Source organism: Falco naumanni, chromosome 2 (genome assembly GCF_017639655.2).
Source record: "Falco naumanni isolate bFalNau1 chromosome 2, bFalNau1.pat, whole genome shotgun sequence".
Classification (NCBI taxonomy): Eukaryota; Metazoa; Chordata; class Aves; order Falconiformes; family Falconidae; genus Falco; species Falco naumanni.
The window spans coordinates 50,269,467-50,286,445 of NC_054055.1; positions in this window are offsets into that span (position 1 = coordinate 50,269,467).

Here is a 16,979-nt window from a genome sequence, read left to right on the forward strand (position 1 = left end):
GAAAATGTAAAAAAAAAAACCTTTATGGCATATAATACTCTTTGCTTTTATGTCACAAAGTCATAATGCCAAATCTCTCAGTGTCATTTGGCTTTATGCCAGAAACATGGCACACAGCACTTTCAGAGGCATTTTTTCCCCACCACTTATTTCCACTGTATCAGCTATGCTAAGGTTGCCCAGTAACAACCACTTTAAATCAGTGGATCACTTCAGCAAATATAGATTATTCAGTGGTAAAACAGATTTACTCTGCCTGGATGTTACCAGAATATTTAGCAGAAGTCAAGTGTTTATATAATCTGAGCTCATAAAATGGTGTCTCCATTTTATTTGATGCAGGAAACTTATCATTCATTGTAATTAAGATGGTTAGTGTTATACTGTTGATACATAAAATCTGAGGAATTTGCAATGCAAAATTAAATAGGGAAAATATCTCAGAACAACTATATGATACCACATTACAATACAAATATAGTCATGTTTTCCTCTTATTTAGAATAAATAAAATAGGAGTTTGTTTGTATTCTGTGGTTCAAAGATGATAATAAAAAATGACCATATAAATGTTGCTTCTTCTTAGTTAACAAAGCCAGTTCTTTTCTTCTGTGGAATAACCTTTTATTTCAGGTCTACCAAATATCCCTATTACTCTGGGGTTTTAGCTCATTTCTGCTTATTAGAGTATCTCTACTGGCCACAGTGATAAAGAAAGATTGTATCATTTTTGCTCAGTCTCTTTTTGCTTACAAGACAGTAATTATCCTGTTTCTACTTCCCCAGAATATGTTCTATGTCTCTGCACTTTTTCTTGTCTAGTGAAGTTTGGGAGACTACCAGATTCTTTCCTCATTTTTAGGAAATATTTAACCACTGGTTCTGCATGTATAAATTTTAAATAAATATAGATAGTAAACATATATGCATATATAATACAATTCACGTGCTTTTCAGACCTCTGTCCCCTGCAAACAAAGCACAAATGTGGGGTATAAAACTGGGTTAATTTGTAACTTGTAGCTCCACAGTAGAATGGAATCAACACCAAACACACCTAATCAGAACACTTCCAAAAAAATAACCTTCTTTGGAAAATGTCTTATACAAAGGAATAATTTGATTTTAATGAAACCTAAAGAAAGAAATAAAGAAGATGTAAATTGTCAGCTTGCACCTTTCCAATGAGTTTCCTATCTTCCATATTAATGACAAAACTCACCTGAAAGAAAACTCTGGCCCTACATTGAAGGTGAATTACTGTGCAACAACAAAGAGCTGCTGCTGTGGCTGTGAAAAAACTGAAGGTGAAGGAGCACGGCTCTGTGACCTAGTAGGAGTGCACTTCTCTGGGACAGAAAAGCTTGGTTTAAGAGCAGTACGCTGTTCTCAAGTGTTGCTGTGTACTTGCCCTAAAAACCAAGGGGATAAAAAGAAAAAATAAAAAAATAAGAGGAAAAAAAGGGGGTGGGGGGGTGGGGGTTGGGGAGAAAAGCTAGAGTAAGAAAAGATAAATGGAAAACAAACAAACCAACCAAAACCAGTTCTGCAGTGAGCGTGCCCTCATATATTTCCTTTTGTTCTGTTTCATCCCATTAAGGGACCCATACACCTATTTACCCCGTATACTCTGTGAAGGTAATGTAGCTGTTTCACCCACCTTTGTAAGTCTGAGATACATATGAATGAAGCACCTGTAAATTAGGGATGTATAAGTGAATTACTCTTATATACAAAATTATTCTACTCACACACACACACACACACACACACACTTTTTCAATAAATGATACACATTAAAATTAGGCCATTAATTAGGACAAACAAATCCTCTGAAATTCTAAAATATTGCTAATGTTTATGTTATTCCAATAAGAAAAAAAAACTAGCTTCTCTTCTATTGTTGTCATAAACTGTGATAAGCTTAACCTTGCATTTTCAAGCTCCTTTTATGTACCTGAAATCTAGACTCAATACTAATTTAGGATGTCTCAGTAGTTATTCAGAACACCTTTCTGTAGCAACTTGAGTTATAAAGAGGAAAATAACAGTGTTATTTCTGCAAAGACATTTTGCTTTCCCAGCATTAATTCTCTTGATTTTATTTTCATAAACATTACAGCCCAATCTAATTCCATACATTTAAACTTAGATTAGTTTTGGAATCCCCAGTTTTTCAATACTTTATAAAGAATTTTGACATATGCTTCATCATTTAATTCAGAAACTTTTAGCTCATGGAAACAGGGAAGAAACACACAAAACAAGGCAAGCTGTATCACATGGAAGAAGACTCCAAAATTTTCTGACCTCCATTTTTATTCCATTTTGTTCCCTAAGCAGGAGAAGGAAGATGAAGAGCCTAAAAGAGTAGTGCAGTTGCATTTGATTAATGAATTGGTGAAGGGAAATTCTCAGATGCTACGATCCTCTGTGACGTTTACTGTAACACATTTTTGGGTCCAATCTATTTTTAATGAGCAGATAAACAGAAGCTGAAATTCAACTGAATGAATGGGTTTAGAATATGAATCTTATTACACAGGCATTACTACTTCCTGTTTCTTTTTTCAACTTATAATATGTTAAACACAGTCTAAAATACTACAGAAATTTAGAAACACCACTACTTTTTTCTGTGTTTCCAAATTGAATTTATATTTAGTACCCTTTTTTAAAAGTACTAAATGCTTTTAGTAATTTCTATTTTCTCATTAACCATGTTTTCCCTTCAAACAATATTTGTTTTTAACAAATGCAAGCCTCTGGATTTTTATTTTATTTTTAGAATGGGAAACAATATTTTAAAAAAACAATTTCTGGGATAATCTTAGAGTGCCTTTTACTGGAAAAAAATGTGATTGAATCACTTTGTTTGTCATGAGTAAGACAATCAGAACTTTTCTAATATCCTAAGAACAGCTAAGCCAAGATAAAACATTTCTTTTTTCCCAGAGACATCTTCAATGCTTGCTATACAGCATTTGTCTTAAACTGTGATTAATGAAAGCACTGTATATTCAACTCTTAAATGTCTAGTATGCTTACCACAACAAACATGGTATACACATTGTGAAAACCATCTTGTTTTCACTAGTATAGCTGGATTAATATAGTGCAAGAATGGTTATGATAAGATTTCAAATGTGTAGAAGTTCTATTTTCAACTAGATAACTAGCTGTAACAATTTATGATCCACTACTCTCTGTATCTTCCTCAACTTTTGTTAGTGTCTCCCAGCTAGAAGCTTCTACCTTTATAACAGAGAGGGAGGAAAGGAGATGAGCTGCTTCAGTGAAAATCTAGCTAATTTATCTTTTAAAATAGCTGGCAATGATAGGGTGTAGTGTAAGCAGATGGACTTTGCACTGAATCCACTGTGATGAGGACATACCTGCCAGGAGACAGTGAGGGATGGAGACCACCAGCAGTTAGCTAGAAAAATAGAAGGGAAATGTTGCTAGTTCATTTGTAGCAGCTGGATTTGTAAGAGTGTCTCTTGTCAAAACCTTAATGAAAAGAAGAATAATAGCCAGCAAGTTCAAAGCTAGAAGGCTGCCTTGTTAAATGAAGGGTCAGAGTTATCTACAGACTAGTAATCCTAGATTCCTTTTATAGCTAATGGAAAGAATTAGGCGTGTCTATTTTATGCTGAAAATATATTCCTTTGGGGTTTTACCTGTTTGTTAATTTGCTATATGGAATGCCTTAAGGTTAACAGATTTAAATAGTTAACTTTTAGGACATGAATTAGAATAAAATATCAGCCAAAATAATTGAAAAAAATCTTATCTGGCTTCAAAAGAAATTAAGATTTATCTTTAGAAGACTTATCTTCATATGTTGATTGTGCATTGTGCTTGGAATTTTAAGCAAAAAAGTCTTCCTATACCTTAAGGTCCTTCTACTAAAGTAGGAATCTTACAGTCACTCCAATACACTGAAGTAAAGTAACTAACTCATTTAGTATGGCATGAATCTGTAATTTACAGAGAATTTTATCCTACTGAAGTCTGTTGGAATAAAAGTGTAAGCAATACACGTCTGTAGAAACAACTGCAATGTTATATGATTTGCAGTGTTGATCTAAGGGATCAGTGAATAACAGCTCTTCAAGTTTATTAGAATTGTTAAGAAACAAAGCAAACCCCCTCAAACACCACCCCACTCCCCAATGCAGTTTTAGCTTTATTCCCTCGTTATGAAGTATAATGTTCCCTAGAAGAAACTCCAGTTCTGACCAGAGTGAAAATCATACCCTTCACAAACTTGCATCCACTGTTTCTCCACTAACAAGTAGGTGGAGGCAGTGTGTGCGGAACCTTTAGTCACAGTTATTTTAGAGAATCCTAGAATCATTTACATTGGAAAAGACCCTTAAAATCATTCACTCATCAGACTATATTTGTTTTCTCCTTTTACCACCTGTAATTTTCAAGCCTATAAAGTTGGTCTTTCTTTTAAAAAAAGCAATCTGAAAAATCTTCATTAGCATGCAAAAGCTTCTACAACCAGGTAACAACTCAGCACACCCTGGGGAAATCAGATCAAAACTTGAGAAAGTTAAACTGTTCCTGCTCTTTCTGTGGTGTTAAATAACAGCTTGCTTTGTAATGAGGGACTTCCTCATGGTTTAACTTTTGCATCTGCAGTTGTGCCCTGAGTGACTGTAGGTGATACCAGTATCTGAAATATATCTGAATTAATGACCATTCACCTATTAATGAAAAGGTGATATAGGTGTTATCCCTAAGGAAACTGATGAAGGAATAGCTCACATTTAGGAAGAAAGCTGCTTCATCAGTATCTTACTAAAAATTCTTCAGAAATTTGCATAAAGGATCGGGATCTATGTGTAAGATAGGATTGTACAATCTTTATAACAGGATACTCTTGCCTATAAACCCTAAAAGGCCACAGAAACACAACACTGCTCACCTATTAGCCTATTTTCCATTGAAGATCATATAATAGCAGCAAAATTAGAATGACAGTCCCAGCACTGTCATTACTTTATGGCATTTTGTGATAAAGTTGTTATCAGTAATGAATCCAGCCCTACAGGGTACTGAGTCACAAAAAGATTTAAAAAAAAATCCCAGAGGTTTCAATCAGTACTGTCATCACTTAACAGCATGTTTTGTTTTTACAGTGTATTCATAAACCTTGCATGCAGTAGTCTCTCTGCATACAAAATTTGCCAAGAAAGCTATCCTGTTCACTAGAATTGTTACAAATGGCTTTCAAAAAAGTCCAAAGTTCTTCTGTTTGTTGTAGTCTATACTTAGGGTCAACACTAAGAACTACAGTATGAACAACTTCATCCCAGGTGAAATGTTGTCATTTTTGCTGTGTTGGACTTCTAAGACTAACCTGTTTAACCTAAACAAAATCTGGAGAAATACAGACAAATATCCTTACTCAGCCCTTGGGAAAGCAAGACTAACAGCTTCCATACTTCCTAACTACCAATAATTCTGAAATCTACCTTTAACAATTTATTTGAAAGTTTACATCTAAAGGTACATCATGTTATCAGAAAAAAAGGGGAAAAAAAATTGCAGGAAAATATGTTAGTGAACACTTGCAGGGAAGGTCTCTGGTTGTGTCATGTGGCTCAAATAAAGTGAAGTTGTTGAAATGTTCTTTTCCATGTTCAAAGTGCTTCACATACCTGCACCAGAAAGGTAGTCCAAGTAAACTACAGCGGACTTGTGTTTTGTATTAATTCAGGGCTCCAGTCTGACTTCCCCTAAGGAGCCATACTCCTAGCTTGTCCTCTGAAGCCCAGAGTGACAGCCTGGGAACATCCGCCCTGGTATTTTGTGTACACCTGTAAGACATTCAGACTGACACCACTTAAGCTCTGTAGAGAGTTAAGGACCTGACCAAGCATTCTGATGGAAGTACAGACAGATAAGTCTACTGTTGTACACACTCACCAAATGAGTAAGAGGTTCAGTCAGAAACTAGGAGGCCAGGAGAGACACTGAGTGTGCGTAAGTCAAACTGATATTCTGTTGTATAGCCTTGAGCATAAACAGGAGAGAGAGAGTTTGTTTCTGTCAGCATTGTGTTCTTTGGGAGTAGCATAGAGTGCCTCTGGTTTTCAGAAGAGGATAACATTTTATTTTTTCTTTTCAGTGTAGCTTCTATTTTTGCTTAAAAGTAGCTTGCACTTTTTTTTTTTTCTTTCAAAAACAAGAACTGGCTCAGTTTTTTTTTTATGTTATGTAGTGGTTCACCAAAATTATACAAGAAATTCTTATGATGTTGTATCTGTCCTTTTTCTTATGGTAAACAATAAAATTAGGTTTAAATGGCTTGAACATGAATGTCTGTCTTTTCCTTATACTTACTACAATAAAAATTAGAATCAGGTTATTTTCTTTTGCAAGGTTTTAGTTACTTAGAATTGCTGTAATTTTCCACTTCAATCCAGTGTAACTTTCATTAAAATAGATAGGGGGTTTTGGTTGTTGTTGTTTTTAGTAGAAGTAAAACTGGGTCTTTTCCGTTTCATGTTTTCCTTACTCTTGACCATGTTTTTCACAGTGCTTTGTGCTCAAGATGTTCATACTCCCTTTTACTTGCCTACTGTTGTGTGAATTTGGACATGCAGTATTAAGTCATAGCTAAGTCCCCCTTGTAGCTGGTTTCTAAGTTTGTTGACTTTCAAAGAGATACATTTTAAAGATACTGACTTTGCCATTTCCCTTGACACAATTCCTGACAATATAACAGCTTAACTACTGATTTTCACTACTCATTCTAAGTCCCTGCTGTTTACTTTTTACAGGTTTTGAAGCATGATTAAAAAATTACAGAGAACTTATTCAAGGCTGTTTTTTAAAAAAATTCTTAATATTTCAAAGAATATTAGCTTGCATGGTTATAAAAGCTTTTTCACAGAAAAAATATTTAAATTAGAGCAAACATTTTTAAAATGAAATAGTTATGAAATGTTTCATTCTTCCAAATTTCATTCTACTGTTATACAGCTGAATTAATTTGGATACAGAATGAGTGGAAAATAAAGAGTCATAATTTTATATAATATGACCTGAACTTTGTTAACATTATGTTCGTTGAATGTTATGCAAAACACACAATGAAGTGTTAATACTGGAAAAATGCAGCTGGCTCCATTAAAAAGACCTTTCTCTAGAGACAGCAAGAAAATATAAATCAGAACTGAATGAAGAGGGTGGACAGATGTAAGTCACTAGCTGAGCAACATAGAAAATCCAGTATTTCTGTACTGATATAAAGCTTATGTTCACAAACAGTACTGAGGAAAAAAAAAATAGCAAGAACTAGACATTTTCTTCAGGTACCTTGTTTTTTTCTGGGCTAAAGAACTAAACATTTATTCGGTTCGTTGCTGCTACTCTCCAAGCATAAAATCTTGGTTTTCCTTGCTAATTACATGAAAGATAATTACTGGAAAAGGTATTTAGATCATGGCTTATAATAATTTACAACTCCCAAGAGCTACATTGAACTGCAATAATTTGTACCTTATAACACCTACTATATGCAGAGACACTTATATGCTTTCCATTCTTGTGAAATGAAGGTTTGCTTTAGAAGCTGATGTAACAAGATAGGGCACTTGAGTGTGGTCATCTAGAACTATATGTTTTATTAACAGAGTTTTTCCAATATTTTGATATTAAGGCAAGCCTATAGATCATTTCAGTTCAAGCACTACCAGCAGAAAATTTCTGGCACAGGTAATATCAGATTTTTCATCAATACCTTGTAATGTTCTGCCAAAAAAAAAAAAAAAAAAAAGAAAAAAAAAGAAAAAACTAACCCAACCTTTACATGATTCCTACTCTTTAGAGTATTTGCAGACTAAGTCAGATGAATGTGGGTTTGCATGGCAAGTGTTTGTAGAAGGGGAGATGCAAGGGTGGCTTCTGTGAAAAGATGCCAGAATCTTCCCCCACATCCAACAGAGCCAAGGCCAGCTGTCCCCAAGACAGACCACATCCAAGACAGCCAAGGCCAGCTGGCCCCAAGACAGACCTGCTGCTGGCCAAATCTGAGCCCATCAGTGACAACGGTAGTGCCTCTGGGATAGCAAACTTAAGAAAAGGGGTGGGGGTGGCAGTGAGGGAATCTGCACAAAACTGCAGCGGAGGAGAGGAGTGAGACTATGTGAGAGCAACAACTCTGCAGACACCCAGGTCAGTGCTGAAGGAGGGGCAGGAGGTGCTCCAGGCAGCAGAGCAAAGATTCCTCTGCAGCCCATGGTGAAGCCCATGGTGAGGCAGGCTGTGCCCTGCAGCCCATGGAGGTTAATGGTGGAACAGATACTCACTTGCAGCCCATGGAGGACCCCATGCCAGAGCAGGTGGATGCCCAAAGGAGGCTGTGACCTGAGGGAAAACTGCGCTGGAGCAGGTTTGCTGGCAGGGCTTGTGACCTGTAGGAACCCACAATGGAGGAGTCCATTCCTGAAGAGCTGCATCCTGTGGAAGGTACCCACGCTGAAGCAGTGTGTGAAGAACTGAAGCCCATGGGAAGGACTCACTCTGGAGAAGTTCAGGGAGAACTGTCTCCCATGGGAAGGATCCCGCGCTGCAACAGGGAGAGTGTGAGGAGGAAGGAGCAGCAGAAACAATGTGTGATTAACTAAGCATAGCCCCCATTCCCTGTTCTCCTGTGCCACTCGAGGGGAGAAGGTAGATAAACTGGGAATTAAGTTAAGCCTGGAAAGAAGGGAGGAGTGGGAGGAAGGTGTGTTTTTTTCTGATTTGAATGGTAATAAATCAAACTAATTTTCCCCAAGTCAAGTCTGTTTTGCCTGTGACAGTAACTGCTGAGTGATCTCCCTGTCCTTATCTTGACCCATGAGTCTTTTGTTATATTTTCTCTCCCCTGTCTGGTTGAGGAGGGGAGTGACAGAGAGCCTTTGGTGAGCACCTGGCATGCACCCAGGGTCAAACCACCACAATGAACTATCACATAATCTACAAGTTTTTCCGTGTATTTTTCTGTGTTCTTTTTCAGTTTATTTTGATAAATTATTTGCATTATTGGCATGAATCACTCTGAGGACTGTGCATCATTTAGCAAGTATATATTTACTGTGAATGAGGCACAAGATTTTTGACCTGAAATACAGGATAGAGGAAACATTTGCTTGCTGACTTTAGCATTAAAATATTACCAGCATTTTTGTGATAATTCAGATGACCTTCTGGAAAAAAAGAAGCAATTTGAGTGGAAAGGAGAATTTTGTTATTACGATGGGAATCCAATATTTACATAGAATCTTGAAGCTGGAATCTTATCAGATGGCTATAAATTCATACTGATGATGGATGAAACATGGAAGAGTAATCTCATGTATATAAACATTGCAGTTCTTATCTCTGATGCTGAGGAGAGCTTACTGAATCTAAGGGCAAGATCAACTATTCCTGGTGTCTGTTTCAAAGTCTGTGTTTAAGCCGAACAGGGGAAAAAAGTCAATAGTTTAGAACAGACTGTGTAAGTCAGATGGGGGAATGACTCAGTGAGTTTTTATATATGTGATTTTGTATATCTGCTTTTTAGAGTAGTTGCAGCACTTGGGAAATGTCTAGGACAAAATGTCTCAGTCACCTAATATATGGTCAGTGAAGAGAAAAATGTACTACCATATGGTTCAACAAAATGTCTGCTGCTGTCCACGTAAAAATCTTCTAACATCCTCCTTATTTTATACATACCAGATAACCTGGAAATTAAAACATGTTTACATCACCCCCTCTAAACTTTCATTCTCTGTTACATCAAAACTCACCTTTGTCACACTGAGAGCAGAACATACTTGAAAGATCTGATATCTTCCACACATATAATGGCCCAGAATAGATTTTGTGGTCTATTCTTCCCCCTTTGTGATACATTTTGCAAGGGTTAGAAACCCAAGCACCAGCTCCTTCCTCAGCAGTGTGAATTAGCTGATGGAAAAGAAAAAACACTAATTCTCCTCTCCAACCTTACAGTGGAACTGCTATGGGACTTCTGTGGTAAAACAGGAAAGGAGCAGTAACAATTTCAATACCACTTCAGCCATGGCATATTTACCCCTTGAGTGCCCTAGTGAGGCTAGATACAGATCACAAATCGAGTTACATCTTGTTTACAGAAACAAAGAAAGGCAGAAATGTTGTGCTAAGAAATGAGAAGGTAGCACAGTAGAAGAAGTCTGTGAAGAGGAGGAGGCTGAGTAAGTTTCTTGCATGCAATGTATGAGAATTGGCACATCCATCTTAGGCTGAGTGCCTTTTGTTTTATAGGAAAAAGACCTCTGCCAGGACAAACTCTTGTGAACAAAATTTGCAGAACCAATCTGAACCCCTATTCTCTTTCTTTGGGGCTTCTATCAGGGATGTGGCACAGAGGATTTGTGTTCTGCTCTTGAAATGAAGTAGACTATCAGGGAATAACAGCTGAATATCTGGAACAGTAAAGGCATCTTTATCCAACATCTGCTCCTTAGGGCAAGTAGCATAGCACAGCTATCAGTCAAACATACCATGTCTCTTACCTTCCCCAAAACATGGTGGTGTTGTCCATGTTGCTTATTGGGAACAAATCTTGGTCTGTGTTCTTTGACTATGACTGGGATTTTTCTGTGAGGTTGGCAGATATCATTGGTCAAAACGAAACCCAACAATGTTTACAGTTTAACAAGTACTGTGGCAGTGTTTAAGCCCATGTTCTCTTTATTAGACTAACACAAACACAACAAGAGGAACTAACTACAATCACTCAGACTACTCCTAACTGACATAGGAACTAGCTGGATTCAAAGCCATTATCATATAGATTGTTAGAATTTAGGTTGCATAAGACCACATATAAGAAAAGCAAAAACTGGTTCTGACCAAGCTGCCCTCTGGCCTAATATTGTATCTTCAACAGCAGCCATAACAGGACACCTAGGAAAACTTTAAATACGCAAGTATATATGATACTGCTTCCCTCAGTTCCACAATCCTCTCCCAGCTCCCTACTATTTCTCTCTTGGAGTGTCCTGAGCCCGATATAGTTCATCTATTCAGTATCTCTTCCAAGTATGTACCAGTGTCTTCATAAAACAATGTGAACTAATTTCAAAGATGATGTCTTTTAGATAGGAATCCCACATATGTTATTTGCTGTTTGCCATTTTTTAATGGGGGGTGGGGGTGGGGTGGGGGGAGGAGCTTTTTTATTTGTTTGAGCTTGGGTCTTACTGATTTCATTTGATGGTCCCTGGATCCTGTACTGCAAAGATTTGTACACTTGAATATCTGCATTGAAATTTATTGACATTCATAATTTGAGTTTATGCATTACTCAGAACTTGAGCCAATGCACCTTTTTTCATTGGTTACTGATACAATTTTACACTTGCATGTGCATGCCAATGTGGACATTAAAACAGGCCTGATAAGTCTTTCCTTAAAAGTACCAGGTTTTTTTCCTTTAACGAAAAAGGGAATCCAGGAAATTTGCCTCAGCTGTAAAGATCTTCATTACCGATTTATATAAATTAAATGTGTACAGTGTGGAACAAACCCTACTGACCAAATTTATGTTCCCTTGAAGCAATTATTACCTTCACTACCACCAGTCTCTGAAAACATTTATATGATAGAGTGTCACCAGTGAAATTGTCAGTTACAGCTGGTATTTTCTAGATTTGTAACATGATCTGTGTTTTTCATCATAAGACACTAGCAAGTGGATGATTAGGGATAAGTGTATAGTTCGATCTTCCAGATACACCTTTGAGCCTTTTTTTTGCTAAGGCTCCAGGTTTTTCTGAGTAGAATTTGTGTTCTTAAATTTCAGGTTATACATGTTTTCTAATAAACTTGAACAACCACTTTTGATCCTCTCTACACTTTTTACCTCCACAATCTTACATAAAGCCAGATTTCATTGTAAAATACTATATTTGTGTTGCTTGTGCTGATAATTGCACTTGCTTTGATAGTTTTTCCATTTCCCCAATTTAATGCATTATAATAATAAAGGATGTTCCATGATTATCTTATAATATTAAAAGATTTTCCATACTTATCCTCCGTTCAGTTTGTGATTTTATAAATCACTTTCTGGTGGCAGAACATACACAGCATATGATATTTGAGGTGCAGCTTTTTCAGGCATTTCTACAGTAAAATTTCATCAAAAAGGAAACAGCAGAAAAAAGAATCTAATCTAGTTTTTCATTAAAAACTATTTCATTAAATACTATTTCAAGATTACATGTATTAGGTTTTCAGCACGTTTTTATCAATGGCCAACAACAGTTGGTGTTTTTAGGGCATTCTGCAATCATTCACAGTCAGCTCTTGCAACTGAATGCCTATGTGTGTATCAGGAAACCAGAGAGCACTGTGATTGAAGTGCTTAGAAGACTGAAAAATCAGGTCAATCACCAACTGTTAAAACAACACTTTATTAGTTTGACATTAATTAACATCACACATTGACAATAATTAGTTATTACACATTGTTAATCATTATCACTGCATACTGAAAACAATCCTCCCTTAACAATCATATCCTATACCAGCTGTGAATATGCAACATCACAGAGCTGATGCCATGTAGTCAGCACTAATGGCTGCAGTCTGTGATGTTCTTGTTCACTGAGCTCACTGTGTGCTCCTCATGAGGTCCTTTCCCTGCTTCAACCTCCCCATCCCCTAATTAAGGGTTTGGTGCTTTTATAAGGGTAAGTCTAGACAGCCTGCAGCTCTTGGCCTCCACCCTGGGGCGACATAGTGCATGATGTCTAGAGGACTGTCACTTTCCCTGGATGCAGAAGGTGACTTACCCTCTTGTATAGCTTTCCCCATCCCTCTCCTCCATTTCCCCACCCCTACCTCCCCACCCCTTGCTTGGCTGCTTCTAATTTTCTTAAAACAGAAAAACAGTCTTTATCCAGCTCTTGAGTATGCATGCAAACCTCAGGAGGTCTTGAGTCTAACCCCCTTTCTTAAAGAAGGATCAGCTTTGAGTTCATGCCACGTTGCTCAGAGCTGTGTCCAGGCACATCTTGAAAACTTTTCAGAATTGATACAGCACAACCTCCTTGGGTAGTCTGCATCGCTGCTCAACCAAGGGGAAAAACACTTGACTGCCATGGAGTTGTTCAGTTTCCCAAAGGCCTCTCTGCTTTCAGCTTCTGCTTGTACTTTCAAGACCATGCATAAACGGCACATCATAGCAGGAGATCCCTGCTGCCAAGCTCACAGCCAGTTCCCATAACAAATTAGTAATAAAATGCCATGGCTGAGGCCTTGCACAGTCAGCATAAGGCACAGCTAGTACAAGGCCTGTGGCTTGTCACTAGCAACAACAGTAGTGTTTTCTGGGCCACTGGAAACAGAAAAGCTTCTCCAGTTATGCGATGTCAGTCTGCTAATGTTTAGATTTAAAACAAGCTGAACATAGTTAAAATCTACTTAGTCTTCTTCATCTTTCATGGGTGAAACAGGCCCCCATATTTGGCTCCATAAACTTATATATTAATATTCTGAACCATTTTGTATCATTGCTAAATTTTGTCATGTGTACTTCATTTTCAAAGTAATTTGAAAATATGTGGCACAGTACAAACATCAGCACAGAACCCTATGGGATTGAGTCACTGGTGGCATCCTATTGCAAATATGTTAAAATCCTTACTTACTTATACTCTCAAATTAGTTTCTTCATACTTCATAAAAAGTTTTTTCTATGTCTAAGCATACCATAGGAATCTGATGACAGTTATCTGTATGCTCATCAACTACTTCAAAGAACTTAGGTTTATTATGCTTCAAGCAGCTATCTTTGAAAGTGTTAGTTATGTCTTATTACATGTTTCTCCACATATCTAATAATTTCACTCCTTTACTAATTATTGTTTCTGCTGATTTTGCACCTAGTATGGAAGGACTTTTTTTCTTAAGAGTTACTTTAGCTTCTTGTCTATGTTGGCTCTTACGGTCACTTTTAAAGACTTTTTAGATAGTATATATTAGCTCTGAGACTCCAGTACAGTTTTCTTAAACAAAAGCATCACATCCACATGCTATGATTTGCCTTGGTCCTTAATCCTTTTCCATAAGCTTTCTTATTTTTAAGTATTTCCCTTATTTAGAAATTAATTGTTGCTTTATACAAACAACTACACTTGTTTCTTTTTTCCCCTTCACTGTCAATTTTCTCACATATTTAGGTTACATGATTATACACTGTGCCTAGGTATAGTCACAGCATTATGAAATATTTATATCCCTACATACTGTTGATACAATAAGGTAAATTCTGATTAGATATTAGCAAAACTTTATTCACCCTGAGGATATTAAGCACCGACAAAAGCTGCCCAAAGAGATCATGTAGTCTGCACCATAGAAAATATTCAAAACTCACTGGATGCAGCCCTGAGCAACCTGCACTAACTGCACCTGCTTTTTGCAAGGACTTGGAAATAGTAGACCCTCATGAGCCGCTTCCAATCTAAATATTTTAGGAGTTCTATGGTCAACAGCTGCCCAAAAAAACTTTTATTTACCTCACTGCTTTCCTTTATCTTTGCCATAAATTGCCTTAACTATCTCTCGCCATAAGGTTTCCCTGCTCTCAACAGCAACTGTGGTTGCACTATTGGAAACGGAAAAGGATCTGTAATGTTTCAGATGCCCAGTAAAGTCACATAGAACACCAATAATTTATTTCTGTAGCTGGAATTTACTCTAATTTCCAGATTTCAGTTTTCCAGAAACGTCTTTTTCTGTTCTATAAAAGGAGCAATTTCTCATTACATAACATATTTAACTATGAATTTAAAACCATAGTACTGTATGTAAAAAAAAAAAAAAAACAAAAAACACAACAACCCATTGCTCTATTATTATGTGCTGTTATAAACGTCAGTAGAAGTTTGGGTTGCATGTGAAATACAGGATCAGACTTTTTGTGTTGTATTTGATGATATTGTTAATTTGCACCTCTGTAGTTTAATGGCATGCACTTACATTGTAACAGCAAACAAAAAGCAACTTAAAGTTATTTTAAGAGAAAATTGCTTTCTTTACAGCATGGAAGGATTAGATGGTGGAGCTCATATTGCACAGATGCAAACTATAGTCTGTAAAGTACTTTTTCTTTCTTGCTGTGGTACTTATCTTTGTCACACAATATTGTAAGTCGATTTAACAAACTAAAAAAGATCTAAAGTATAAGTCAAATATAAAAAGGGTATTATTAAACCACTTTCTCCTATGCAATTTGTGTGCATGCTGCAAAGCTTTTCTCTTTGTAAATCCTTGATTCAAGAAGTCACCAAGTATGCTGTTCTAAGATTATCAAACAATATGCTCCCGTTTAACAGAATAAAAATCAACACAAGATTGTCAACATCACAGCAGAATTTTTCAAGCCTTACACTCTTTGTTAATAATACACAAACTAAGGAATCTGACAATGAAAAAGTAACACTAGTCATCCCAAAATGTGAAATTATAAGAAACAAATGTTTTGTTAGTTAGATCTATCATGTAGTTTCAGCTACTGTTACCTGGCTTTTTTCCATATATTTATTTGCACTTTTCTCCATTAGAACTCATCAAGAAATTAAATTACATAGGAAAGGCTAAATTGTGTTAATTAGCCTAAAAGAGATTTTCCAGCCATACATTTGTTTAAGATTGGGTTGTTTTTTTTCTCTGTGTTAAGCATTGCATTTCTTTTAAAAAAACAAGGTATATTTTTTTTCCATTAAAAATGTTAGCTATCATTTTGGCGTTTGAGAATTTGATGGGGTTTTTCTGAGACAGCTGATATTCTTTTTTTAAGAATTCTGTATTTTGTGATTTAGCTTTGCTATCTTATTTCTCTACTATATTATTCTATTCTAGATAGAATACTTACTGAAGTTTCTGTCCTAAGTCTAGACCTGAAGATTTTTGCCTAACAAGGACTGACACCCCGGTTCATTTCTGAACAGTGAGGAGACAGAAGGGAAGAAAAGTTGTGTAATCAGACAGTGGAATTTGGTAGCAGAGACACTGCTCTGTGTTCCACCGCCTTTACAGAGCAGAGTTAATCTTAACCAATTTTTGTAAGGCAATATTGTATCACGAACAGTCCATGGAAATAAATTAAAATATTCAGAATGTTAATTTTCTTAACAAACAAATACCTACTTACAGACAAGCTGAACTGAACCTAGAAGTGAATATAAACAAAAACTAAGTTGATTGGCTCAAGTATAGACATGAACATTATAGCCATCTACTTTCAGATGTATTTCATAATTTTAACAATTATTTTCCTAAACTCTTGTGGTGGCTTGACCTTGGCCAGCTGCCCACCCAGCTGGCCTCTCATTATCCCTCCTCAACAAGACAGAATGGAGGATAAAAAATGAAAAAGACCTTTTAAGATGAAAACAGACCATTAGATCCCCTATATAGGTTGAATTTTTAGTTACTATTTTCAGTGCTCTATTTCTCCTGGGTCTTCATCCCCTCCCCTCTCCTAAGTATCTCACTCTATATCTGCATAGTTCCTTTTCTGATTTATTATATTTTTATTTTTCTCTCTGATTTTTTTTTTAGAATCAACTTTGGAAGAGGATAACAAACAAAGCTGCTAACTGCACCAGACCTATATGCTTGTATATATCTATCAATGAAAGAAACTGAGATTCTGAGTTTTTCATCTCTTAGCATGCTGTTCATTACTAATTGTACTAAAATGTAACATAAGAATTCAAGGGTGGTTTTTTCAGGAAAAAAAAAAAGAGGCAGTCACAATTGTTTTTAATCTCTGATACTGAATCTTTCATTGTCTTTGATGTGTGAGCCTATATTGCTACTCATTAGAATACTGCAATTCAGAAACACAGAGGTTAATGTCAGTAGTGAGATGATCTGAGTAATCTCTCCCTTTCTCTCAGCTACCTCCTACCCCACCCCCCAAGAAG